We start from the raw sequence: 27,202 nt of genomic DNA, 5'->3' as shown, positions 1-27,202 counted from the left end.
CTCTTCTTTGGTCACTGTTGGTTGGACTATTGTTAAAGCATCTCTCACTCTGTTTATTGTTGCTCATTGAAGAAGGTGTGCTTCTGGGAAGATGTTAGCATCTGTTTTTGCTGTTGCATAGGTATAGGCCTGTGGGTATATTTAGGGCCACACAAGAAATCCTGTGACTCAGGAAAAGCCGGTGGAACGTAACTGAAGATGGCTGGGCTCAGTTAGATCCCACATGGAATGGGGGGCCAGATCATGGCAGGTTTGGTGCTGGAGGAGATACGAAGTGCTCGGGCCCCAGGCAATGTCTGTGTGAGGCCCACTGGCTGGCCCCAAGCAGCTGCCACTGGTTCTGGCCTTCGCCGTGCCCATCTTGGAGACCTGTCTGCGCGCCACCGGCAGGAGGTGCGCCCTGTGGTAGCAGAAGCTGTCGGATCCTGGCTGTCTTCTTACATTGAGCAGTTGGTGAGGGGAGGCAGAGGGCATCCCTTTGGGACTGATGTATTTTTCTTGGTAGAACTTCAGGGTGAGTCTCTGTCCTTGCCAAAGGGGCCCGGGCCTGTGACCAGGGTATTCTCAGGGGTGGGAGCCAGGACCCTCCCCTTTCTGTGGGATGCGTGCTTGAACTTTCCCAAACCCTGCGTCCACCCACTTCCTCAGCTATACAGCGGGCCTGCAACCAGCCAGGAGAGGAGAGCCCACAGGGTTATGTGGGGTCACAGATGCACCCTTAGAAGGTGCTTTGAAGATGTGAAGCTGCCTCTGGAGGCTTGGAGGTGCTGGAAACATGCAGGAGCCGAGGGCCACTGCCTCCACCCCTGGTTTGCCTGTTGCAACTCTGGGGTCAAAGGCCTCTGATTCTGGGGCTGGGCATTGGACTTCATGTTGCGCTTGCCTTGCTCTTTGTTGAGTTTTATTTTTCTCTGAGAAAAACATGGCTTCTTGTCTTTCCTTAGACACAGTAACTTCTGTCTGTTGGAGTTCTGCTTTGCTTTCCTTATGAAAGGAGAGAGGGAGAGAGGAAGGGAGGGAGGACCAACCTGTAATCTGTAGGCAACTTTTATTGAAAATGAGACAAAGAATTTAGAGACTTGCACAGCCAAGAGAGAGCCCAGTTGTCCTTTTTTCTCCAATGGTCAAGTTTGGCCACAAGGTCATTCCCAGAGGTGTGGGAGCTGAACTGCATCGATTAGTTGCTTCCACCTCTAACTGTAAGGAGTTGTTGCCACCTGGATGATCATTCTTTCTGGTCTTCTTTCCGTTTCTCCGCACTGCAGATTTGTTTGAAATGGGTTTCCAGTCTGGCTCAGGTACAAACCTGTTGTCAGTTGTGGGCTCTCCTGACCTCACTGGGGAGGTAAGAAGAGAGGTGGAGACGAGGGGAGGGATCCTATGCTTTCACTACTCAGTGGGATCCCTGGACCAGCCACCGCAGCATCACCTGGGTACCTGTGACAAATGCAGGATCTCGGGCCAGAGACCTGCTGAGTCAGTCCTGCTCACCAAGATCACCAGTTGGTTCATATCTATGCTAAGGTTTGAGAAACACTACAACATTTAAAATTATATGTACTTGTTCTACTAGCAGTAAAAAGGGGGTGTTGGTGGTCCTAGGTTGAGATGTTCAGATCTACTCTAGTGCTCTTACGTGCTTCATTCTTCCAAAGCATCTGTCTGATTGCCCTTGATTCCCGACTTCTTTACGTGTTGTCCTTGACTTGAGTTAGAAAGCCCTGCTGTGTGGCTGAAGCTAGCAGGCGAGCTGATGTTTCCTGTTCCACATCACACCATTAAGGTGTCGAAGCGCCTGAAAGGAAAGGTGCCCAGTACCCAGGTTGCTCAGTGGCTGCAGACTGCCTTAGAAAATTGGGCTGGGCTCTTCGAAAATTTCAAAGAGAAGTGCCTCACGAGATGGGGAAATCGGAAACCAAGGCCACGTCAGGAGGGGATGCAATGAGGATGTGCTCCTGGGCTGCTCGGAGGGAGGTGCTCCGTCAGCACTGTGGAGGCAGCTGTGCGCTAATCACAGGCCGTGACCACTGGTCTGGCTGGTTTAAGAGAATTTGGGGAGAACTTTAAGAGAATTTGGTGACTGTTTTAAGAGTAAGCCTGCCGTTCAGAGAGATGGCGTTGGGCAGTGGCTTGCTGACATCATGCCGCTTGGATGAAAGAGTCAAGCCAGCCGTTCTGTGGGCACGCAGTCCTGGGACCAGGCCTCTCTTTTCTAGGGTGGACCTCCATCGTGCAGGCGTCCTGTCCCGAGTCTGGCTGGTGACCGACGTTTGCATATTGTGGTTGCCTGCGCTGTATGGCCGAGCGCTGGGGAGACGGCCCTCACATGGTGTATGCTTTTTTAGAAAAAATGTCAAATTGTATAAATTCAGGATTATTTAGGAAGCATGCAATTTTGGTTGCCTTATTGAATAGAAAGATAACTAGATTGTCCTAGCACAGAGAAAATATTGAAACCACATATAGCTTTATTCTTTATTTTGAAATTAGGAACAGGGCAAAACTTACCTGAGGGGAAGGGTGGCACAGCCTAGCTAAAGTCACCTCTGATTAGTTTAATGTTTATTGTCCTGGTGTCAGACCCAGGGAGACTGCATTCATTCATGTCCTCCTGCAGTTTTACTCTTCCTTCACTCGCTCCTACAGGGTTTTCTTGGAGAGTGTGCTGCTGGCCATTCTTAAGGAAACACCTGGTGGGGAGATGGAGACGTTTTCCTTTGTTGCGTCTGTTCTTTGCAGAGCAGCAGCACCCTTTGTGATGTGAGCACCTGCGGTTTCATCTCAAGGGCCATCCTAGGATGCACCTTCCTGGAGTACTGATGCTGTAGAGCTATATGGGGCTGAAACGACCCTCCTGTCCTGCGATTCCATTTGGGGGGCCTGGGCTCACCAGACGCTGGCTGGCCAGGAGGCAGACACTCAGATACAGTGCAGCAGGCAGGGAGAGTTACTGTATTCTAGTTGCTGTTAGCCACTGTCTACTTCCCTGATTAACCACCTTGGGTAGAGCCTGCTTTTACGTACATGTATGTGTGTACATGTGTAGGTATGTGTAGCATGTGTATATGCATGTCTGTGTGTCTGGGTGTGTAGGTGTGTGTATGTATCTGTATCTGCTTATGTTTATATGTTTGTGTACAGGGTGGGCCAAAGGCAGATTGACGTTGTGAAGTATGTGAAACACAGAGTTGGTTCTTGTGTTATTATTTACTATTGTGTTGTTTTCCATGTGAACAATGGCACCTACTTTTGCCCCATCCTATATATGATCTTTAGAGACATATGCAGACATACAATGTTCGAGACATTCATGCGCGTGTCTCTGTGTCTGTATGCATTTTCTAAACAGTTCTGGGAGTATCGTGATAGGAATGTTCGGGGTGCACGTGTCTAATCAGCTACACAGATGAGGACAAGCTCAGAGCAGTGAAGTGACGACTGCAGCGTCCTGGTGGCATTAGACACCCGGCCTCTGCTTTCCTTGCATTTGCTCAAACATGGGTTGCCACCCTCCAAGTTACCTCTTCATGCATCCATGTGATTGGTTGTCAGACTCCACATCCTGGTTTTGGCCATCTTTATGTATTGAAATGTATGCTTAAGACTTTTCCTTTAACTTGCTTTTAAAATAGTGACTTATTCATTTATTTATTAATTTTTAGTTAATATTTTTTTAATAAAAGAATGTGTCCATTATTAGAAAACCAGTATGATGGAGGACCATAAAGGAAAGTAAGCTGTAAAAATAAATACCTAGAAATACCTAAAAATAAATACATACATATTAATACATAAATACATATCAAATATGTGTGTGTGTGTGTGCGCGCGCATGCATGTGTAGCTCCCTTTGTCACTTAAAACCATTCTGTGAACCACCCATAGTACTTGTTCCACACCAAGTTGGACGCCAGACCTTTCCATCAGTTTGCAGATAACATGGCAAGGGAGAGACCTGTCTCTAAAGGGCATTGCCCTGGCCCCGGCCGGGTGGCTCAGTTGGTTGGAGCTTCATCCCTACACCAGAAGGTTGCAGGTTCAGTCTCCAGTCGGGACGTACAATGTTTCTCTCACATCAGTGTTTCTCTCTCCCTCTCCCTTCCTCTCTCTCTAAAAATCAATAAAAAATAAAATAAAGGTCATTGCCCTTAACATGCTGCTGGTTAAGACTAAAAATGTTGCTGTGGCTCTCCTGCCTTTTTTAGCAGATGCTGGGTTCGGCCTCAAGTGTAATCAGCCCAGTCTTACCCACGATCTGCTACATCTGTGTACTGTTGGCTTTTAAAAAAAAATCTCACCCGAGGATATGTTTATTGATTTTAGAGAGAGGGGAAGGAACACAGAGAGGAAAACATCAATGTTAAAACCTATCAGTTGCCTCCCTCAAGCCCCCTGTCTGGGGATCAAACCTGCAACCTAGGAACGTGCCCTGATCTAGAGTTGAACCCACAGCCTCTTCATGGGTGGCTGTTCCAACCAACTGAGCCACCTGGCCAGGGCTACTGTTGGCTTTTTTTCCTCACAGTTCTGCTGCAAGAGTAGAAGCTGTAACTTGGGATATTGTTTTCTCTTCCATCCCCCTTCTGCTTATGCGTCATTAACTTCTGATCCTTAAATTCTTATATTATCCTTCTAAAATATGTATAACTGATTGAGTAGGTGCTTTCTTAATTCTTCAGTGATCCTGGCCTCAAGTGAATAACTAGAATAAAATATTAAGATTGTGGTTGCCACAAATTAGTCTTTTGGCTTGGAGTTCATATCCCATCTTTGGATTTTTGGATCTGAGGTGGACATAATAAAATACTGTGATTCTTACCATTAATAGTTTCTTTCTCTATTGGCCATTTTGAGTGGAGAAGAAAATTCATTTCCTTTATTGCTTTAAAATAATAATAGTAGAACCAGTGTGAAATTAGTATCAGGAAACAAACTGTTGCTTTCTGTCTGCCATTTGAACCCAGCCTCTGAATGAATGGGCTCAGAGTCACGGAGCCCTTGAGAGAAGCTGTAAGGCTTGCTGCTTAGCCTGGCTGTGCTGGGTGTCGTCTTCCTGTGCAGGAGGGCATGCAAATTGCCTTTTTGTGGATGCTCTGTCACCTCCTTGCAAAGGTTCTGTGGGGACCCGTGCATCTTGCTGAGGTTCAGTCTGGTGCCAGCTCGGAGGGGTTGATTGTTTTTGCTAATAGAGACAGATTTTGTCATTAGAGATACCCGAGTGACATGCTGCCTACACTCTTCTGGAGTCTCTGGTCACAGAAATCCCTTTGGCTTTAGATGCAATTCAGTGGAAATACACACTCGCACACACACACACAGGCACACAGAATTTCACTGGAGAGTTGGCAGGGAATAAGTGAGCCAAATTTGGTCTGGAAAAATTAACACTGGCAACTTCATGAGTAAAAATTACATGAAAAGCACTCATGGGGAAGGAAGGGGAAAATCTAGGATACCAGTGCAGCAGACCACATTCCTACCCAGTCGGTCATCTTGGGGCTGTTTGTCTGAGAAGTGCTGCTGGTTTCCTTGATCTATAATGTGAAGCGAATCGACCACACGAATCACATGCTTATTGAGCTGAGAGTTCCTTTATTGGGCCAAATTAAACCCAGCAAACTAAGCTTTGTCCAAACGTGTGCTAGTCCAGGGCCAGCTAAGATACCTGCCTGCATTTGCAGATTTGCAGAGAAGAAAATGAAATGATACATTTACTGTTGCCTGTCTCTTGGGTAAAAAGGAATTTAGCTCCATGTAAAATTTAATCAGTTTTTGTCTCCCAAAGCTGGTAACATAATACTTTGGGATTGTCTCAGACATGAAAAGAAATCACAAGAGGCTCCACGTGAGTCTTAGAAAGGTAAGTGCTAGCAGTCCAGTCTCGTGGGGAGTGCACTGCCTCCCTCTGCCATCCTGAGCATCTGCTGAAGAAGACAGTCCGGAAGCTGTGCTGCTGTGAGGAGTGCGCTTTGGAATGGCTTATAGTTTTGGTCTTGGTGCTGGTCTTACACATCTTAGTCCACAGCTCAGATACAGAGATAATCCAGAGTCTAAAACCAACAGCAATGGAACATAGCTAGTGTGACCAGAGGCTGGTGTAAACCACCTGTAAATCCCAGGAGGTGCTGGGGCGCTCATCCTATGGACCGTGGACGGGCCCTGAGGATGCCGCCTGTCTGTACCATTTGCCTTTAGAGCCCTCTTGCTCCAGTGCCAGCTCTACCTGTTCTCTTACATGTATTTGAAGATTTGCTTTGGACATTTTATAAGGACCTTCTCTAATTTTTGCATATACTGGGGGCCCGTGCGGGACATTTTTTTATCATATACTGACTGGCTCCATTTAGCAGCCTGAGTCATCTTTTCAAAATGCAGACATGATCGTGTCCCACTTACCTGTTTACCAAGCTGAGGTCCTGTCACTGACCTCCCATTATTCTTATGATGAAGACAAAATTCTATTACAAAATCGGTATAGCCTTTAGAGTGTGAATTCCACCTCTTTTCATTCTGTGCTGCCCCTCACTCCCCTTTTTCTTCCTACCACCCCCCACCCTGACTGTGTCTTACTATGCTCCTTGGTGCCACAGGGCCTTTGTATATACTGTTCCCTCTGTCTGGAGTATGTCTCCTTTTCTTCTTTGCCTGCTTACCTCCTACCTGTCCTTTAGCCCTTAGGTCAATCGTAATCTCCTCCTTCTTTGATCTGACTATGCCAACGCCCTTCTGAAACTTTGTATTTCCAAATACACTCCATATAATGTGCTTTTGTGGCTTTCCTCCCAATGTAGTTTATATGTCTCTTTGTTTCTGTATTGATTAATGCCAGTGTTTTCACCAGCGTCAGCAGACAAGAATATAACTCTGGGTACCGTTGTAGTCATCTCTATACACAGTGCCTGCACAAAGTAGATAATTTTGTAAATATTTCCTCAGCAAATGGCTTTCATAGTTGGTTTATTGTTCCTGTTGTGAAAGATGCTGAAGTCTCAACTTTTTATTATTTTGAGTCGTTTTGAAGTCCTATTTTAAAACCAAACCTAATGGTTCTGGCCTGTCTGATTCAATGGTTAGAGCGACAGCCCACGCACCAAAGGGTCTCGGGTTTGATTCCTGGTCAAGAGCACGTACCTGGGTTGAGGGTTCCCTCCCCGCCCCTGGTGGGGGCCCGTGTGAGAGGCAACCAATTGATGTGTCTCTCTCACATTGATGTTTCTCTCTCTCTCTTTCTCTCTTCCCCTCCCTTCCCTTCCACTCTCTCTGAAAAAGCAATGGAAAAAACATCCTCCGGTGAAGATTAACCAAAAAAACCCCGAGCAACGGCAGAAACACACAAAAACCCCAAACTTAATGGCTTACTTATAAACCAAGTGGCTACTCCTCAAGTGGTTTACTTTATCAGTTCTCTAAAGTTGCCTTTATGTTAGAATTGAGGTTCTTTTGGGGAGGGGGTGATTCTTTGTTTTGTGAGGTTAAAGGCAATTTGTGGTCATGACTATTTCATACTCAAATATCCAAAGATTTGGTAAAAAAAGCCTATAATGGAAAACCAACAACAATTTTTTAGTTTCTTTTCTGCTCCTACTTCCACTTCCTAATAACGCCATCTCCCCCAGCCCCAGCCTCTTCACCGGGTGTGACGAGACCACTTATGTCCCAGCAACGTGCAGAAGCCACTTAGCATGTCTCAGCCTCAGTGTCCCTGTCTGTGGAATGAGGCAGTCCCCTTCTGCTTTTGACATTCTGGGTTTTGTTTGTGTAAATATTGGCTCTCACATCAAGGACCCAGGTTCAAAAACATGCTTCTATGTTTATGTCTTATAAAGCTTACAGGTTTCACGGAAGCTTGAAGTAGCTTTTGTTATCAATAGGAGTGAAAGTTATATGCATAATTTATAGATTGAAAAGCTATCATTCTTAAAGATGTTAACTTTAATCATTGGGATCAGTTCCCCATGTTTTTCATGAGGAACGAAAGCTTCTTTTGACAGACCTTTTGGGCTGTGCTTGGTTCTCTCTCCAAGTCCCCGACACACACATGTGCCTGTGGCCTCCCTGGGGGGGTGGGGCTCACCCACTTTCCTCCCGGCCTCCTTCCTTGGCAAGGAGACCTGTTCTTTGGAATAAACGCGTGTGTATTGTGGGTGGGGAGAAGTTTAAGTATCAGTGGCTTTAAGATATGAATGAGAACTTAATGCTGTATTTCTAAATACCTGGACTTCACCAGGGTGTGCTTACAGCGTACTTTAGAGATACTTCTGAATGTTTTTAAAGAGCGATAAATAACAATGAGAAGGCACCAGGAGAACACAGTGTTCTCAGTGAGAACGTGGCAATGAGTTATTAACGAGAAGCTAGACGCAGGATTTGAAAACTTTTCCGGACTGACGCTGTTAGACTCTGCTGCTCCCCCAGTGAGAGGCGCTTAAACTTCAAAACTTTGAGGCTGATGTGTTATCATTTCTGTTTTGTGTGCCCTGTGACTGTGTGATTGTACCTCACCCGAGGCGCTCACAGAGGGACGGCTCAGAGGCTCGGCCATGTCCCCGAGCCTCCCAAGAGCTGCTGCAGAGCGGCCCGGAGGCAGAGGGCATCTCCCTCCCGTGGGCCCTCTTTCAGTAATCGGAAAGGAGGTCCAAGGCTTCTCCACAAAGTCCTTAAATTGGCAGACAGATGCGTTGCTGCAGAGGTGCTGAGCTGGGCAGTCCTGGGTCCGGGCTGTGGCTGGACCCCAGAGCAGGCAGGGGCCCCCGTGGGTGCTGACCAAGTGCCTTCGACCAGGAGTCCCCCGCTGGGTGCGGAGGCGAGGGCTGTCCTCTGACCCTGATGTGGTGCACTGTTGATGACAGCTGGTCCAGATTTGAGCTTGGGACCAGGAAACCCCTCACTGCCCACTGAGCGTCTCGGCGAGGTGACCAGGATGCTTTAGGGCTCCATCGGGAAGGATTCGGGCGGCCGGTGGGACTGGCGCTTGCATGGCTTCTCTGGAGCCTGGGTGGCAGGGGCAGGGCCAGGGGCACGGGCGTGGCTCCTGGCGCTTCCTTCTGCCTGCGTCTGTCTCGAGTTTCTCTTCTCATCCCTGTCTCCTTACCTGAGTTATGAAGCTATTTATTTCCCAAGGAATAAATGCTTATTGCTCAAAAAATGAGGAAAAAGAGAAACATGCATATAAATATGAGGAGAAAAGATAAAATCATTGCGAGTGACATCCTGTGGAGTTTCCTTCCACTGCTGCTCTAGGCTCCTGAGCACACACGCCCTGGTCTTTCCCAGAACGGGACCATGCTGCCCTGCACTGGGGAGTCTGTCTTTCCCCTTTGAGTGGGTCATGGCTCTTGCTCTGGTATGAGGAAAAAATAAAATCGATGGGTAGAGATAGATGGTAAACCAAGTGGAACAAAATGTTGATTTGTAGCATCTAGGAAGTGGATATGTGATTGTTACAAGTATAGTATTTTCAACTTTTCTGGATGGTTCATTTTCATAAAAAAAGTTGAGGGGAGGTCCAATGAGTGATGAGAAGACAGAAATTAAGTCACGGAAGTGCAGTGTACAGAGTGGATGCCTGGCTGTGTCACAAAGTAGGAATGTACGTTACGCTTTTAGTGGCCGCACGGCATTGACCATGTGGCAGTTTTGCCATTTATGTAGCCAGTTCCTTATTGGACGGACAGCGTGTGTGTGTGCACGCATGTGTGTGTGCATGCATGTGTGCGTGTGTGTGTGCGTGCATGCATGTGTGTGCGCGTGCGCGCACGTGTGTGCATGTGTGTGTGCGTGCGTGTGTGCGTGCATGTGTGTGTGCGTGTGTGTGCGTGCGTGTGTGCGTGCATGTGTGCGTGCGTGTGTGCGTGCGCGCTGAGTAGCCCGCAGACCTCTGCCCCTCCCTCCCCGTCTGAGTTTGGGCCTCAGTCCTGCACATCAGGACCAAGAGCACCTGCTGAAACTCCTACTTTTAGCTTTACTCTCACTGTGTTGATAGGTGGCACATTAATTCCCCAGTTGGTTTGCCTGTGTTAAGCAGGACAATATTTTTAATTAGGCAAACATGTTTAACCAAAAATGTGTTTATTTTTTGTCTATTTTTTAAAAATGTATGGCGGAAGGTGGAGGAGGGGGGCTCAGCATGGGGGCGGGGGACTGCCAGGGTGCGGAGGACTGAGCCGGCTTGCTCGGGATCACAGCCCTGGTGGAAAGCGCTCACCTTTCCTGCCTGTAGCCTCTCCCTGTCCCTTCCCCAGAGAGAAGTATTCAGAAGGACTCGGCCCTCTCGGTTAGCATTCATTTGGGGCGGTAGCTGGGTGCTCTGGCTCCCCAGCTGTGGTTGCCTCTGTGTCACACTCCAGTCCTTGGTCTTGCCCACTTTTTGTTGCTTTGAGCTCCTTAACAGAATCATACCTTGAGAGTATGGCAGAAAGGCACTGGGTCCCCTTTCATCAGAATGTGAAATACAATAGGCACTCAACACTATAACCAAGTATTTCATCCCGCCTTGTGAATCTCACAGTTTTTTGTAGGAGTTTTGGGAGATCATTATTTTGAGCCCTTACAGAGTTTTGGGCAGTGCATTTGAGACTCAGAGACATTTGGTAACTTGCCCAAGGGGACCCAGGTGCATCTCAAGACCCTGTGGGTCGTATTGCCTGCTCCTCTTGCTGAGGGTCCCAAGGATTTTTAATAGATTGCCAAACATAAAAAAGAACCCTTTGTCTAGAAAACACATGTTGTTTCCAAGACTGTGGGAGACAGGTGACACCAGGGTAGGAGGCTGGCTGCTCTGTGTACAAGCCGGTCCACGTCCATGGAGATGAAACATGGATGAGCGTGTGTGAGATGCAGATCTCTACACACCAGTCACAGTGCTGGGCTGCCGATGACTGTTCTCCCTCCTCCCAGACAGTGAGGCGGATGTTGTGACCCCCACTCCTTCCTTTCTCAGATTTTCCCACCTGCCCTCCTTCTGAGGCTTCCGACCGGTACCACGTGGTCAGAAAATACTGTGTGAAGGCCATTCAGCCTCTCCTGTAATTCCAGGACAGGCCTGTCCGCCTGGGAGGGGACCTGGAGCAGAAACATAACATGAATAAATGGAGCAAGGGGTGCAGATTTGTAGAAATCTTGTATATTGTGCTGTGTCAAAGTGTGATCACTGATACATAATATATGTGACCTTAGAGTTACTATTTATGTCATGTGGTGTCCTCAGACCAAAGGGTGTTGGTCCTACCACATCCCCCTGTACATCGAACAGCGGAGCCCCTCACGTGAACCTAATTCCCATGTAGATCCTGGAGTAAGGAGCTCGCCTGTCTGTCCTGTCCGCGGCACACATGAAGCCACACGGGGTAAGGGTCAGCATAGACCTCCAGTAGGCTTTCAACACCAGCGTGGGTGAGAAAATAGACAATACCAGCCTTCCTTCAGGAAAACCGTACCAAAAATATTTGTTCTCAAAAAGATATTATTGCTTTTTTTTATGCAGAGGACAAAAATATGATGTGTGTCTCAACTTTGAAGAGGGAAAGTGTCAGGAAACAGCATATTCCTCCGAAGTCCTGCCTTTTCCATGACATGTCCCTCTAAGAAACCAGAGGCACAAAGTGTGCATCCTGGGAGATTCTTTAAAAGCATCCTAGCAGTTCCACAGTCCCTTTGGGAGTGCATATGAAACATCGACTGGACGTGTGGAGGCACTTGGGGTGCACAGCCACAGGACTCATCTGTGGTGAATGAAGAAAGTAGCGTCTTTTGGGTAAAGTGACATCAGGAAGTAGAAGCTACAACTGGAAGCACGCAATACTTTGTTGGAATAGAAAAAAATGAAACATGAAAATAATCCAGCTGAAATTTTCCCCTTTAAAAAAATTGTGGACAATTAAGTAGGTAAAACAGTATCAAAAGATCAACAAAATCTCCTTTCTATTCTCTTAATTATTTGCTCTTTTGAAATGAAAAATGACTTGGGTACAATCGGCGATTGTCATTCTGTGCAGCCACTGTGCTTATTTTAAGCCCTTACTGGCCCTCCTGTAACTGAGCTGTAAGGCCTGATCTGACCCTGTCGCAGTGGCAGGAGCTGAGGCTTAGAGAGGTGGAGTTGCCTGCTGGGGCCACACAGCTTTTAAGTAGAGGACTGAGACTTGAACCCAGGCAGTAGGACCCCAGAGTTAAATAAGCACCTAACTACTGGGCTATGTTGTTTCTACTTCAAGGTTTTTGTTTCATTTTTTTTCACACTATTCACTCAGAAGAGCCTAAGAATTCTTTTTTTTCTTTTTAGGGGAATGACTCAGGCTGGGGCCCCTCTCCATTGAGATGATAGGGGAGCCTTAGTGTAATTATATGATTGTAGACAGGTTCACCTGCTTCCGGCCTAGTGCTGCCGAGGAGGACCTAAAGCCTGCTGATTTGGCACATTCATCCACTCATTTGTTGTTTATTTGCTCACTCAGTAAGTATTTTAGTGCCACTTTCATTCCAGATACTGCCTCACATATTGGGCATACAGCAGTGGACAGAACCACGCCTTGATCTCACAGTGCTAACATCCTAGAAGGGAAGATGGAAATAAAATAAATATATGATGTGTCTTATGGTGATAAGTAGTTTACAGAAAATAAGTCAGGGTGAGGAAGCGGAGAGTGCGCGTGGGGATGTGGGGGTGAGAAAAAAAACAGTGAGACCTGAGGGGCTGGGGGTATCTGGGGAAGAGCATTATGAAGGAGGAAGCAGTGCAAAGGCCCTGTGATGAGAGCCTGCTCAGATGAATCTGCACCTACATACTCTTTCCTGATTCGACTGTTGTATGTTTCTCTAGGGAATGTCAGTGTTGATCTATATTAAATGATGTGGTGCGAAAAAACCCAAACGTGGCACTTGTACTTGCAAAGGTTTGGTAAACATGGAATGTAGCCCAAAAGGTGTGTTCAGTGACTGCCTCTGAGATACATCCTTTCCCAGTTAAGTGAGAGTGTTGATTTTAGTGGACTTCAGTCTTGTCCTAGGGATTAGAAACCAAGCTCCAGCTGCTCTGCTATGCAGTGGTTATTACAAGACAAGTGTCTGGTCCCCATGCCTCTGGTTACCCATTTAGGGCAAATAAACAGAACTGCTGGTATGGCCTGAAAATGAATGACAGTTGCATCATAGCTGAGTAAAACACCCTGAACTGGTTTAATCTCTCATCCAAAAGGGTTCCTATTAGTCAATAAAGTGCTATCAGATGTTGTATCTTTAATTTACTTTGCAACATGACTGCAAGTGATTGATACCGATTCATTGGCAATTACAGTTTCTTGAGGAAAAGTCTTATGAAACCTGCGACTTTCTGATAGACATTCACAGCAGAATCTATATTTAAACCCTTGTGGATGTGTACATGGTGACACTTCTGTGAGAGCGGATCAGCTGGTTTTCAACTCGCTGGATTGTTTTTAATTTAAACCATACTTTCTAGATAAGAAGACTAAAGGCCTCAGAAATCACTCACCGCACTTCGTTTCTGATGGCCCTCAACATGGGATAAACAAACTAATCTGAATCTGAATTGTCTCCGAAATATTTGCTTTATGCTTGCATGGCAGCCCTAAGCAAAAATTTGTGCCTGTTACAAATTGAAAATCTTTGGGTTGCACCCCCTGCTGAAGAAAGGTTTGCTAATAGGGTCATTGTCAGACCCTTAACTGTGAACTCTGCAGGGAGGGAGCCCCCAGAATGATGCTTAGTATAGTGGCTGGCAGGGGAGTTGTGGGCAGCAACAAGGGATCAAGCCGAGGGTCTCAGAGATCTTAAGTCACTGGGTCACATGCAGAATGGGAGGTTCACAGGCTGCGGGGAAGCGGGATAGAGCTCGGAGCTGTGGAGAGACAGGTAGTTTGGGTATGAACACCAGATGGCTGGGGACCGCTCCTCCTGGCTGAAGAGCCCCACGTGCACTAATAGTCATAGGAAATGCTGAAGTGCAGAGGTTTTGGTCCCTGTTTTTGTCCTGTTTGTAATCTGCCAGCAGGAATATTTGATGGCATCAAAGACATGGCGAGAAAGCAAGATGCACACACTCACAGGTTCTATAGCTCACAACCCTGATGTCACATATGGCCTTTGCCAACGATGGGCTATTGTGTGTTTGGTCTTGGAACTTCTTTCAAAGATAGGATGTCATTTACAATCTTCAGGCCATATGTTTACTCAGACTTAAGAAACACAGGCTAATCTTTTTCTATTTTGAGGAGTAATAAATTGAAAAGATAATTACATAATATGGTGCATAATGTAACTCTGGCTTGAGCCATATGTGTTTAATTTTAGAGAAACATGCGTGATGACAGGTTATGAAAGGATGAAACTATTTTAGTCTTTTTAAGGATTAGAAACATGATTTTTTAAAAAGTAAATGTCTTTTATTCCTCCCCCTGGCCCTAAAAAACAACCCAATACACAAACCCAATGAAAAACACCCAACTGAAAGCAATTTGTTTTTGTGGTGGCCACTGGCAAAGAAAATTCAAGTTAAAGGACACATTATTTCCAAGCTCTTGTAAAATTAGATGCAGCTTCTGTGTGCTGGGGGAATGGGTGGCATGTCATTCCTGATGGGAGAGCAGAGTGGAGTTGCTGCGTTTAGAGTCAGGCAGAAATTTCTCACAGAGTATCCAGTTAGAAACACACCAGTTATCTCTCTGTCCTACCTGGTGTAAAATGCTTGGCGGGAGAGAGCAAGAGCCCTACTTTCCCTCTTTCAGCAAACATCTGTTGAGCACCTTTTATGCTCCAGCCACTATATTTGGTACCGGAGATGTGGAGTCAAATAAAACGCTCCTCATTAAGATTGCTAAGCAAGCGAGAGGCTCCTAGGCTGAGATTCACTTCCAGGTCACTCTTAGAATGTGTCCCTTTGCCCATGACCCTGGAGAAAGGATTACCAGTTGTGGTGGACAGAATGATGCCCCTGAATATGTCTGTGTCCTGATCCCTGGAACCTGGGAGTAGGATATGCCACAGGGAAAAGGGAATTGAGTTTGAAGATGGAACTGAGGCTGCTGATTAGCTGACCTTGCATGGGGGAGGTGACCAGGATTATCCCCGTGCACCCAGTGAAGAGAGAACCGGAGAGATGGCAGTGAGAGGGACTCTGCCCAACGTTGCTGACTTTGACGATGGAGGAAGGGGCCACATGCCAAGGACTGCGGGTGCCCCTCACAGCCGGAAAAGGCAAGGAGACAGATTCTCCCCTGGAGCCTCCAGAAGGAACGTGGCCGTGCCGACACCTTCATTTTAGCCCGGGGAGACCCATTTTGGACTTCTGAGCTCCAGAACCGGGAAATAATAAGTGTGTGTGTCTTAGTCACTGAGTTTGTGGTAATTTGTAACAGAAGCAAGCGGAAACTAATACATCAGAGAAGGACCCAGGCCTGGTGTTGTACGGTGACTAGAATAGTTCTCACGCACGGCTGCACGGTGGAATCGCCCCGAGAGCGGCAAAATGCTGACACCCGGGTCCCAGACATTCCAGTTTAATTGGTCTGGAGCGTGGACTGGACATTGGTATTTTGCATGTTTTCCAAGTGGCTCAGAGGTGCAACCAGGGAGGTGGGACACTGGTTCAGGGTGTCCACTCGGCATTGGATCGGCCTGGCTTCCTGTCCAGCATCTTCTCGGGGCGGCAGGTGTGTGGGACTTACTCTCCTGGCTCCATGTTCTCATGTGCGACATGGTGTCTTATCCTGAGACAGGAGAGCACGTGTCTGTCATGGTAACTGCTCGGGAAATGGCGGCTGCCACTCTGACTGCTCCGATGATGAAGCTTGGACGCCCAGAGCCGTGTCGCCTCATGAAGCAACGGTAGGCACGGCGTCCGGCCGACTTAATACCTGTCTTCACAACCGCCTTCTGACGCAGCTTCTGTTATTAACCCCTTCCACGGGGCGTAGGCAGGATCTGAAAAGCTGAGCAGCTCTTCCACAGTCCCAAGCAAAGGGAACAAGCCCCGGAGCCTGGACTTGAAGCCCGGGTCTCACTCCAAGTTGGGGGCCTGCCGGGGCTTGCAAGGCGCAAGTGTGGGAGTGTGGAGCCGGCGGCAGCCTGCTCCCTGGGCGCCGTGAGAGGCGTTTCACAAGCCATTGCCAGCGTCAGGCCCTGGGCTGGGGGTGGCTCTTTGTACCGGATTCCGTCTCTGCGCCATCAACCAGAGTGCCCTGTTGCCGCCGTCGGGGAGAAGGCGGCCAAGAGCCACAGGATCGACGATTCGCAACAGTGAGAGGCCGTTTGCCTCTGTCTGCCGTTTAATCTAATCTCAGGTTCAGTTGATACTATTGATTAGGTTCTTTTCAAAACCCTCCATGGCCCGTGGGGCTTCTCTGCGTGGGGTAAAATGTTATTCTTCTCGGATGTGAGTTGAGGAGAAAAGGTGAAAGTATACAATTAATTTGCCTGCACTTGCTCACAAATTGTATGCTGGATTTCTGGGAAATGCTGCATGGAACAATATTCTAGCAAATTATTGTTATTTACCGTGGCTTTTACCTGCATATTTAAAGTCAACAATTATGTTTCCTTTCTGTACTTAATGGCCTTTGTACGGCAATTTCAGAAACCTGGACAAGTGTCAAGAAAATCTGTGCTTTGACCCTGTGATTCTTGGGAAACCAGTTAACAGTGTCAGAAGGAACAGCCGAGTTCTCCCTCCAAGGGACACCCTCACTTGTTCCTTCCTTTAAGATAATTATTTGTAGGTCACTGCCCCATCTCATTTGTTTTAGAAAATATAACATCTTTTGTCATCATTGGTGTCAATATTACTAAAATCAAACAGCGAAGTTAAATTTGGTCGTCTTCAGGGCTCACACAGCACCCTTTCGGACGGGCAGTTTTGTCGTCTTCGGGACTGGTGTCCCTCTCCTCGGGGCGGGGCATGCATGGGTCCTCATAATCCTTTTCTGGTCCCAGCCCATACCCAGAAACGTGGCCCTCATTTCTGTTTCGCCTGTACCGTCGTCGCCACCTGGCAGCCGTGGGCCTGGAGGCTTGCCATGGGGAGCCACGGGCTTGTTCCGAAAGGCCCGGAGGTGCGGCCCAGCTTTCTGTCCTCACCGACTGGAGCTGAGACGGGCAGCTGGTGGTCCGCCGTGTGCAAACGTGTCCAGGTTTTGTGGATTTGAAGGGGTCCAACTTCACAGTACCAGTATCCAGGTGGTTTGGGTTATGACGTTTCCACCAAGAAAACAAAACAAAACAAGCAAACAAACAAAAAACCCTGAGCAAACCCCCAAAACTAGACTTTCTCTTTGGAGAAACTGATCTGGTTTTGCTTATAAAAGCTCTGGGAGTGTATGTACAAAGACAGCTTGCTCGTTGAATGATTTTTAAACTATCTTCAAAATTAAATCGAGGGGGGTGGGCTGAAGGAAGAGGCCAGGGCGTAACAGTTAGAGGCAAGGGGGAGGATCAGCGGGCACCTGCACTCCCTCTTCCTTGAGTGACACTTGTTAACATTCTGTCCTGTTGGCTCATAACGTGTTTAATCAAGTTTTTTTTTTTTAATATGTCTTTATTGATTTCAGAGAGAGGAAAGGAGAGGGAGAGAGAGAGATAGAAACATCAATGATGAGAGAGTCATTGATCAAGCCCGCAACCGGGCATGTGCCCTGACCGGGAATTGAACCCCGATCGCTTGGATCCTAGGTCGACGCTCAACCCCTGAACCATGCCCAGCCAGGCATCGTAACGTGTTTAAGAAAAAGAAAACATTTCAGTAGCAGCCAGGACCCCTCAACCCTTCCTCTCCCCGTTCCTCAGGAGCGAATTCCTCCAGGAGTTTGGGGTACCTCATTCCATTTCATTCTTATACACTGACTTACATGTACAGATAGCCTTTTTTGAGAGTGTTCATTTAGTTTATAAATTGAGCATCAAACTATATTGTATCCTAAGTACTTCATGCTTTTTCATTCAGCCTTGATTTTGAGAAAGATTCAGTGCTAATACCGGTAGATCCAGCTTCCCCGGCTGAGAGTCTACACAGTATTCCGTCCTTTGATGATGAACCGTTCTTATTGATTCCAATGTTGATGGGCATTTATAATTCTATTTTCATTTCTATAAACATCTTTGGCATGCACCAGAGTTTCTCCAGAGTAGGATTACCAGGACAGTTGATTGCAGTGAGGAAGACCAGTGTCGCTCCTTCCCTCGCGCCATCGTGGGAAAGGGGCGGAGCACGCTGGGCGGGTCGAGCCTGGGGCCGGGCCGGGCCGGACCATTCCGGTCGCGCCCAGTCCACTTGTGTCATGTCTCTGACGAGAGGCCGCTGCGCTGCTGGGACAGCAGGAGCCTCGCCTCCTGTTGAGCTGGAAACCTGGTCGGAGAGGCCGTCAGCGGCTACCCAGCGAGAGCCGGGCGTTCAGAGCGCCGGCCGCCCGGCACAGACCTCCTCTCCCAGCTTTCTCAGCCGGCCGCCGGGCAGTCGCTGCCAAGCTAGGATAAAAGGAAAGGGGAAATATAGGAGTAAAGGGGAGCACGAGTTCCGAGTGCACGAGGCTTTCCTCTGCTCTGCGTCCTGAGGTGATGTGTGGGCCGTGCGTGCTCAGGCCCACAGCCTGTGGGAGAGATGGGTTTTTCAGTGTGAGAAATGCCATCTACACCTACTGACACCCCCCTGGCAGCTCCTTCCTCCCTGCCTTTTGTCACTCCTCTTGCTCCACCGTCTAGAGAATGCTAGAAGGCACCAGAACGTAGGTTCCAAATAGGAATCGGTGCCTGTTTTCTGTCTTGGCTTATTTTTAAAATCTTTTTGAACTTTTGAACTGCTAGTACCCCTGGGCATGTGCAGGAGAGTTGATAAATAAAGGTAATGTTGATGGGAGTAGTTTCTTTCATATGTAACTGGAGAAGCATGTGAGCTCCAGATAAGCTTTTCTTAGAAAAAATAAAATTTTAAATGTCAGAGATTTTTGAGTAGGGGTAAGGAGGACTCCAGGACTAACAGATGTCCTGGGACCTTGGGCCGACTAAGAGAAAATCAAGCTGATAACAAGTTGGTATATTTGGCTGAAGGCCCCCTGTTCTCATTGACTCCAGGTTTCCATTGCTGTAATTTTACTTTCTGTTTTTGTCTGTAACGGTCACTTTCTCATTCCCCAGGGCACTGAAAACATGTCTCTCTTTTTTTTTGCTAATTCTCACCCAAGGTTATTTTTTCCATTGATCTTCAGATAGTGGGAGAGAGAGAAATATCCCTGAGAGAGAGCCTTCGATTGCCTCCCGCCCTGGCTCCTGACTGGGGGCGGGGGGAGGCGCAGTGAACTCACAGCCCGGGTCTGTGCCCGGGACTGGAAATCGAACCCGAGACCCCTCGGTGGGGGCGGATGCTCTAACCAGAGCACACCGGCTGGGGGAAAGGTCTTCATATTATACAGCACTTAGGGTGGATATGGGAATCTGTTCTTTTCTTAACAACTTCTGGAATAAAAATTCAGCTTCTGTTACTTCCCAAGTATCTTTTCAAAATCTGAAGTTTTGTGTTCAGATAAAAGTAAACACGAAGCAACAATGGTAAGGCCGTTGAAGAAACAGAAAGGACCTTTGCTTCATAAACACCCAAACTAGTTAAATACCTGGTTTTAAGGTTGTTTATTAAAATTTTGAAATAAATGGCTTTATTGCATTTGTGTCTATCCCGGGTTGAACTGACAGCTGATGTGGTCAAGATTTACCTCAGTATTGAAGAAAGAGCATAATATTTCACTTGCTTGCCAAAAATTTTTTAAATTAAATTATAGCTGACATCCAATATTATATTAGTTTCGGGTGTGCAACATAGTGCCTCCTTGTCATTTATATACTTCATGAAGTGATCATAATAAATCTAGTACCCATCCGTCACCCCACAAAATTATTACTCTTTTTAATCCTCACCGAGGGTGTGTTTATTGATTAGAGAGACAGACAGACAGACAGACGTGGATGTGAGAGAGAAACATCGAATGGATTGGCTGCGTCTGTACAGCCCTGACCGGGACGGAGCCCGCCCCCTTTTGGCTCCGGGGCTCCAGTGAAGCGACCTCCGGCCAGGGCCCGCTCTCCGCTGTGCGTGACCCTGTCGCTCACTCACGTCTTAGCGCCTCTCGTCCTTCATCTTGTCACATCCTCTCGCCCCCCCCCCCCCACAGCCATCAGCTTGTTCTCTGTATTTGAGCCTCTGTGTTTGCTTGTTTGTGTAGGTTCCACATGGAAGTGAAATGATACGGTATTTGTCTTTCTCTGTCTGACTTACTTCACTGAGCATAGTGTCTTCTAAGCCTAGGTCCGTCCATGCTGTCGCAAATGGCAAGATTTCATTGCTTTTAGAGGCTGAGGAATATTCCACTGTGTGTGTCTGCACGCGTGTGTGTATATAGGGTGTCCCCAAAACTGTATACACACACTTTGAGTAATTATAAAAGCGATGTTTATTAAAATACATTTCATTTTCAGAATTGAGCTATTAGCTGTGAAAGTGGTACACATTTTTTGGGACACCCTGTATACATATGTGTGTGTATGTGCGTGTCTGTGCATGTGTGTGTATTGTGTAAATGTGTAAATGTGTGTGTATAGGATTATATATATCACATCTTCTTTATACATTTATCTCTGGTTGGTACCTAGATTGGTTCCATATCTTGGCTGTTGTAAATAATGCTGCAGTGAACATAAGGATGCATTTATCTTTTCAAACTAGTTTTTTATCTTTTTCCAATAAATACTCAGAAGCGCTGGATCTTAAGGTGGTTTTATTTTTAATTTTCAGAGGACCACCCATACTGTTTTTCAAGTGGCTGCACCAATTTACAATCCCACCAACAGTACACGAGGGTTCCCTCTTCTCTGCATCCTTGCCGACACTTGTTTGCTGACTTTTTGATGATAGCCATTCTGGAAGGTCTACAAAAGGTTTGCTTTTATTGTTGTTATTTTTAATGAATTCAGCCTTAGACCATCACCAGAAAACATACACTGCCAAGTGCAAGGTGAAAACGGAAAGCTCACCATATATAAAACAATTCCATATCTGGGAATAATGGTCATAATTGTTAACATTAGATTAATTCGATTTGCATCAGTGCATGAAGTTTCAACCTTCAGCACTGTGTCTACATCTTAATTATTTTTGGATTACCAGATGGGTATGAAACATAGTAGGCATTTACTAGGTATTTGTTGAATTAACAGGGCAATTTTTGACATACTTGATTCAAAGCTCATCTCATGTAGAGATTTCATAGTAAAATGAAAGTTTGACTGAAGTTACCTATAAAATGATTTTGCTTTTGCTAGAGTTTAACCCCATTGTCTTCTGATTCGTTTTACTTACACATCTTGGGTGTGTGCATTTCACAGTTGGAGACTTGGCAAGAGAACATTTCATCAGGTTCCATCTCAGTTGGCTGTAGGCTCTCAACGTTTTACCCCTGGCCCATTTCTTTCCCGGGTTGTTCTCCTGCTTCAGTCTGGGTAGATGTTTGAGCGATGTGCTATGCAGAATCATGCATTTGATTTTTATTGTCTTTGGAGAAATGCATAGGGTTTTAAAACTCTGGGAGCACCCAAATACAGTTGATCCTTGAACAAAATGGATTTGAACCTCATAGGTCCACTTATATGTGGATTTTTTTTCAATAAATATATGGTTGGCCCTTGTATCCCCAGGTTTCGAATTTGTGGATTCAGCCAACCACGGATTGAAAACACTATTTTCTATGTGTGATTGGATGTCCGGGACTGTGGAGGGCTGACTATGTGCATTGCTCTAAGCCACTTTGTATAAGGGGCTTTGGTATCCGCAGATTTGGATATCCACAGGGGTCCTAGAACCAATCCCTGGTGGATACCAAAGGCTGATTGTAGTTAAGTTTTTGGGGAATCACAAGTTGTATGAGGATTTTTGCCTGCACGTGGGCCTGGCACCCCAGCCTCAGCGTTGTTTTGGGGTCAATTGTATTTTGAAACCTGCTGGAATTTTTTTTTTTTTTTTTAATAGTCTTTATTGATTTCAGAGAGAGGAAGGGAGAGGGAGGGAGGGAGAGAGAGAGAGAGAGAGAGAGAGAAACATCAGTGATGAAAGGGTCATTGATCTGCTGCCTCCTGCATGACCCCTACTGGGGATCGAGTGCACAACCCAGGCATGTGCCCTGACCAGGAATTGAACCAAGATCTTCTAGACCATAGGTCGACGCTCAGCTGCTGAGCCACGCCAGCCGGGCTCTGCTTGAATTTCTGATTACTAAACTGCATGGCGGGAAGTGGTGGGATACAGGATAAATGACACATCTTCTTAAATCTCTATTTTGTAGTTTTTTCTTCACTACTTGGGGTCCTTATAGAATGTTTGACCCCTGTAGGAATGTGTGTGTATACATGTCACACATACATACATACATATGCCCACACATATATACAAAAGTGTTTACCTATGCATGTGCTCACGTGTGTGCATGTACAGTTCAGTTGTCTAAACCGAATGATTTGAGTTTCTTTCCTAACACAGAATCACTTCTACAAAAAGTTGAAAAATAAATATTATAATCAGCAAGGCATCACAAATAACTTTTATGTCTAAATCAAGCTATTAAATACTTTTTTATTTTTAAGTAGACTGGGGAATGAAATTGCCGTATAGTTCATAAAGTGGTATGCCATTACTGCCTGCTGTGCCCAAGAGTCGGGCCAGCTTTCCACACTCAGGAAGCAAAAGCGGCTTAGGACTGTGATCAATGTATTATCCTGTATTTCTCATTGCGCATTCTATTTCCTTTTTGGGCACCTTTGTAGACTAAATGGCTACTAATGACATAATTACAATTGTTTGTCACCATAATGTGTGATTTCCTATCTCCTCATGAAGATGTAAGTTAGATAAAGGAGGAGTTTTGGCAGGAAGACAAAGTGCAGTGATTTATTAGCAGCCAGATGTGGTTGTTAAAAGCTTTTCTGCGGCAGGCGCAGCCCGGTGCTGCGGGAGGGGAGCAGAGCCGAGGTGCACACGCAGCCTGCGTGTCACCGGGCGGGTGGCACAGCTGCTCCGGGGAGCGTGACAAATGATCCACGTGTGTGCTTGTTGGGTACAGGTTTTATGGTGGAATTTAAACAGGGTGAGAAAGGTTCACATTAGCTTATACCAGCCAAGCAGGAGTTTAAAGGAAACTAATGAGACTAACGTGCTAGTGATATTTTCAATTTGCTTAGTGCCTCATAGCAAAACTGAAATATCTTACGTTTCTGTCAGGTTTTAAAGAGGGAAAATCCCCACAGTGTTAAAGAAGGAAAGAGAGAAGTTAAACATGAGAATTCAAAGCAGTCAGAAGAAGTGGAAGCGAGACGTGGCTTAGGCCCGGGCTCTGCGCGGCCGAGGGAGGGGCGTCGGGCCGTGGAGCCGGCCTGGCCGCGGGGCCCGGGCGCCCGCGCTGAGCGCCCCTGGCATCCGGGCGCTCGGGTTCGATGCCCGCTCGGGGCACATGCCCGGCCTGCGGGCTCCATCAGTGCCCCCCTCATCATTGATGTCTCTCTCTCCCTCTTCTTTCCTCTCTCTGAAAGCAATTAAGATATGTTAAAAAAAAAAAAAAGTATTATCCGCAGACAGCGCCTGTTCAGGAGGCTGAGGCCCGGCCGAGGGGAGCGGGTGCTCCCGAGCGTTTCCTCGCCGCCGGAGGAGCTCCGGGGACGGCCACGCTCAGCGCTGCGGGCCGGCCGGTCCGCCCCGCTGCCCCGCTGCCCGCTGCCCCGCTGGCCCGCTGCCCGCTGCCCGGCCTCCCGGGCCCCTCGGCCCCCCCTGCACCCCCGGCCTCCCTGCCTCTTGGTCCCTCGTCCCCCACGGCCCGCCGGCCTCCCTGCCCCCCGGCCTCCCTTCCTCCCAGCCTCCCTGCTCCCCGGCCCCCCCGGTCCCCTCTGTCCCTCGGCCCCAGGCCCCCCCGGCCTCCCTGCCCCTGGCCTCCCTGCCCCCGGCCCCCCTGCCTCTCGGCCCCCCCTGCACCCCCGGCCCCCTGGCCCCCTGGCCCCCTGGCCCCCCTCTCCTTCAGCGCCCTGGAGCTTCGTGGAGAACCGCGCGGAGGGGCCGTGCGCGGGGCCTGGCCCCAGGACGGGAGCGCGCCGGGGGTCTGCGCAGCGCCGGCACCCGGCCCGCCCCCAGGCCCGCCCCACGCTCCGGCACAGCGCGCACGCGGGAAGGATGTGGGAGGGCAGAGCCGTGGCGGTGGCCCACGGCCGGGCTGTCACTGGAGGCCGCTAGCCAGTCCGCGCGGACAAGGCGCTCCTGCGTGAGCGGGGCCGTGGGGGCCGCGCCTCGGCGGGCTCGGCCCGCCTGCAGTTCCCGGGGCGGCCACGCGGGGGCCCCGCCCCGCCGGCGCGGCCGGAGCTCAGGCGCACGTGCTTCTCCTGGACGCCGTCCCTCCACGCCGAGCGCGCGGGTGCTTTATGACTCATACGCTGAACCTTAGAAAGCGATGAATAAAATTGAAATGCTGGGAGTCAAGTTTCAGAGAAAGAAACCGCGCAGCGGCGGGGCTGCCCTCGCCCGCCGCCCGCGGCCCCGCACCGCCGGCTGCAGGCTGGACAGTGACCCGGGGGCGGCGCCTCGAATAATGCGCTTGCGGATATTCGGGAGACGCTGTTACTGATAGTTCCCCTACCTACTGAAACACCTGATGTTCTTAATGATAAAAAATGCGTTTTTCTCTTTATGAAAGAGGTTTATGTGACTCACGGAGAAGCCCGGCGGCCCCGGCGGGGGGGCGCCCGCCCTGCCCCCGAGGGGGTTTCCAGGAGCGGGGCCGCCTCCCAGGCTGCCCCCCTTTCACGCCCGGGATGCTGGGAGGCCCCCACCTGCGGCTCCTGCCTCCTGGGTTGCTTGTCTCAGCTGCACTGACTTCGAAATACAGAGAAGCTTAAAAAGAAGGTTAGCTGTTAAAGACTTGACTCCAAGGAGGATTTACCCTGGCTCCTGTCCGACAGGACTCCCATGCCTCCAGGACCGCCCTGGGGTCCGCGTGGGGACCGGGCGGCTTCCCTGCCGTTGTGGGCTGGTGATTCTTGTGGCAGTCTGTCCACAGGAGGTGACATGTTTGGTGCAGGAGTGGCCTTGACTGCTTTTCAGCCTCTCGCACCTGTTGCTCCGCCCCGCAGGACGGGGCGTCCGTGGGTCCGAGAACCGGCAGGGTCCCAGCGTGCGTCAGGCCAGTTCACGGGACTGGTTTTCAGGAACTATGTCCGGGGCCCCAGGGAATCTGAATTTTAAAATCTTACACTTCTTTGATTTCATAGCTACCCCTTGGAAAGATTATCTCAGATTACTGGAAGACTTTTATTGTTAAGGTTAGGAGAATTTTGCATTCTGCTTAGAAATCATTTTTGAGTTTTATTAGAACATTTACTAGCAATAGCACTAATTATTTTAAATATGACCCTGGAAATGGGCTATGTCAGCTTGAAAAGACTATTTTTAACAGAATTTGGTTTTAAAGGCAGGTTTTATAGACATTGTAGTAATACCATTGTTACCTAATTAGCAGCCACTGTGCAAAGGTACACGGTGTTGCAGAGGCCAGGATGCGTAAAATTTTAAATTGTGACATTTTATGAGGGTTTTTTTATCATGAGTCTTATATAGTCATCGTTACTTAGCAGTGTGAAATGGGGCCTTAGACATTACATCATGTAAAGACCAGGAGACAGAACAAAACAAAACATGGGCATCAGTGTTTGATTATAACAGAGTTTTAATATGAGGCATTTCTGGAAATGTGTCATGAATATGAGTCATGATTTTCTCACCAAACCTGACCTATTATGATTGTGTTTCGACTTCAAGGGGTTTTCAGTATTTAAATTCTAAACCTAATTCTAAGGTTTCAGAATGATTCACATTCAAATCTACTTTTATGTTTTATAATTAAATAAGAAAATACTGCCTATACCTACATTTTTACTATTCTTGGACATATTATAATTATTTCTTTAATTTCACCAATAAAATAGCCCATTTCTTCATTAGTAAATTACAAGACTATCTCAATAAAAAAATGAGTCTGAATGTGGCTGCCATCTCAGTCACTTCACTTTGGAATTTCTCACTTCTTTCATTAGTTCTTTTTGTAAAATGTGAAGATGCTTTCTAGGTAAATCAGTCCCTTCCAAGTGGTAGAATAACTTCCTTTTTGGGAAGAATTATTAGAGTCTTAGTCTTTATAATCTTACTGTACCACTCATGTTAGAGTGCACAAGGCAAGAAAAAATGACCCTGAAGAAAGGGTGCTTGTGGCCTGGCCCAGCGTGCTGCAGCGAGAGGCTCACCGAGAAGGGAGCTTTCTACTGGGAAAAGGGTGATGAGATGCCCGTGAAATTTCCAAAGTTCAAGTATTTTTTTAAAATTAGGTTGTTCCTAGTTAAAAAGGTGGCTTTCAAGGCTGGTTTCACTGTTGTTTTAATCATAGTTTAGTTACCATGGAGAAATATGCAAGTTAGCATTTATACACAGAAGTGAAATTTATGCTGCATAGATAATAGCCTAAATTTAGCTCGACCTAAGTTTACCACTTCCTTTATTTTTTAACAAAAAGAATAATAATATATCACATATACCCATTAAGAAGTTAATTTCTTTAAAGGCTGTTGTTATATTTTAGAGACTTCCTTTCCTTAACAGTCAGTGGGCATCTCTGTGAACGTGACTTCTCCCAGTGCTGCACGTAACACACCAGATCACATTTAGTTTGCTCGAAAATGTCACCCTTAGGTTTATAAATGACTTTGCTAAGTTTAAAACCGTCCATGTGGTAAAAACTAATATCTGGACACGTTGAATCTCGTTGGGTTTTGTAAAGGACTAGGGAATGTTTTATACTGAAAACCCTTCAGAAAATGTAACCCTAGTAGGACCAATCTGATTTCAGAGCCCAACAACAGTTTTGATGACTGTTTGGGTATATCTTCTAAGAGAAATCCTGAACCAGGTTTAGCTGGGGAATAGATTTTTTTACCCTGATTAAGAGGTTTGTTTGTGTGGACCTAGCCCTGGGAGCCGCCCGTCCTACCGTTTGCCTTGCCCAGTTCCTCAGCACGAAGTATAAGTTTTCAAGGACAAATGTAGTAAACTGTCCTGATCTAACATGAGGTCCCCCAGCACGAGAGAGCAGCAGATCCCTTTCAACACCAGCTGTTCTCACAGATATAGATT

The 27,202-nt window shown here is 47.4% G+C and overlaps 1 protein-coding gene across 6 annotated transcripts in view; it reads left to right on the top strand.

Moving 5' to 3' along the window:
* FOXP1 (forkhead box P1) overlaps positions 1-27,202 on the top strand; it is a 538,679-nt gene that overhangs the window by 136,447 nt on the left and 375,030 nt on the right. For 2 of the 6 annotated variants that reach the window (XM_087825125.1, XM_087825124.1), the window contains exon 1: positions 20,790-20,928. The exons of the other annotated variants lie outside the window; for them this stretch is intronic. The gene's annotated coding sequence lies outside the window, so the exon portion shown is untranslated. Of the gene's footprint in view, positions 1-20,789; positions 20,929-27,202 lie in introns of those variants that run through there. 6 annotated transcript variants of the gene reach the window in all.

Source organism: Miniopterus natalensis, chromosome 15, assembly GCF_054644295.1.
Source record: "Miniopterus natalensis isolate mMinNat1 chromosome 15, mMinNat1.hap1, whole genome shotgun sequence".
Classification (NCBI taxonomy): Eukaryota; Metazoa; Chordata; class Mammalia; order Chiroptera; family Miniopteridae; genus Miniopterus; species Miniopterus natalensis.
Note: the sequence above shows the minus strand (reverse complement) of the source record. Positions and strands in the feature narration are given on the sequence as shown.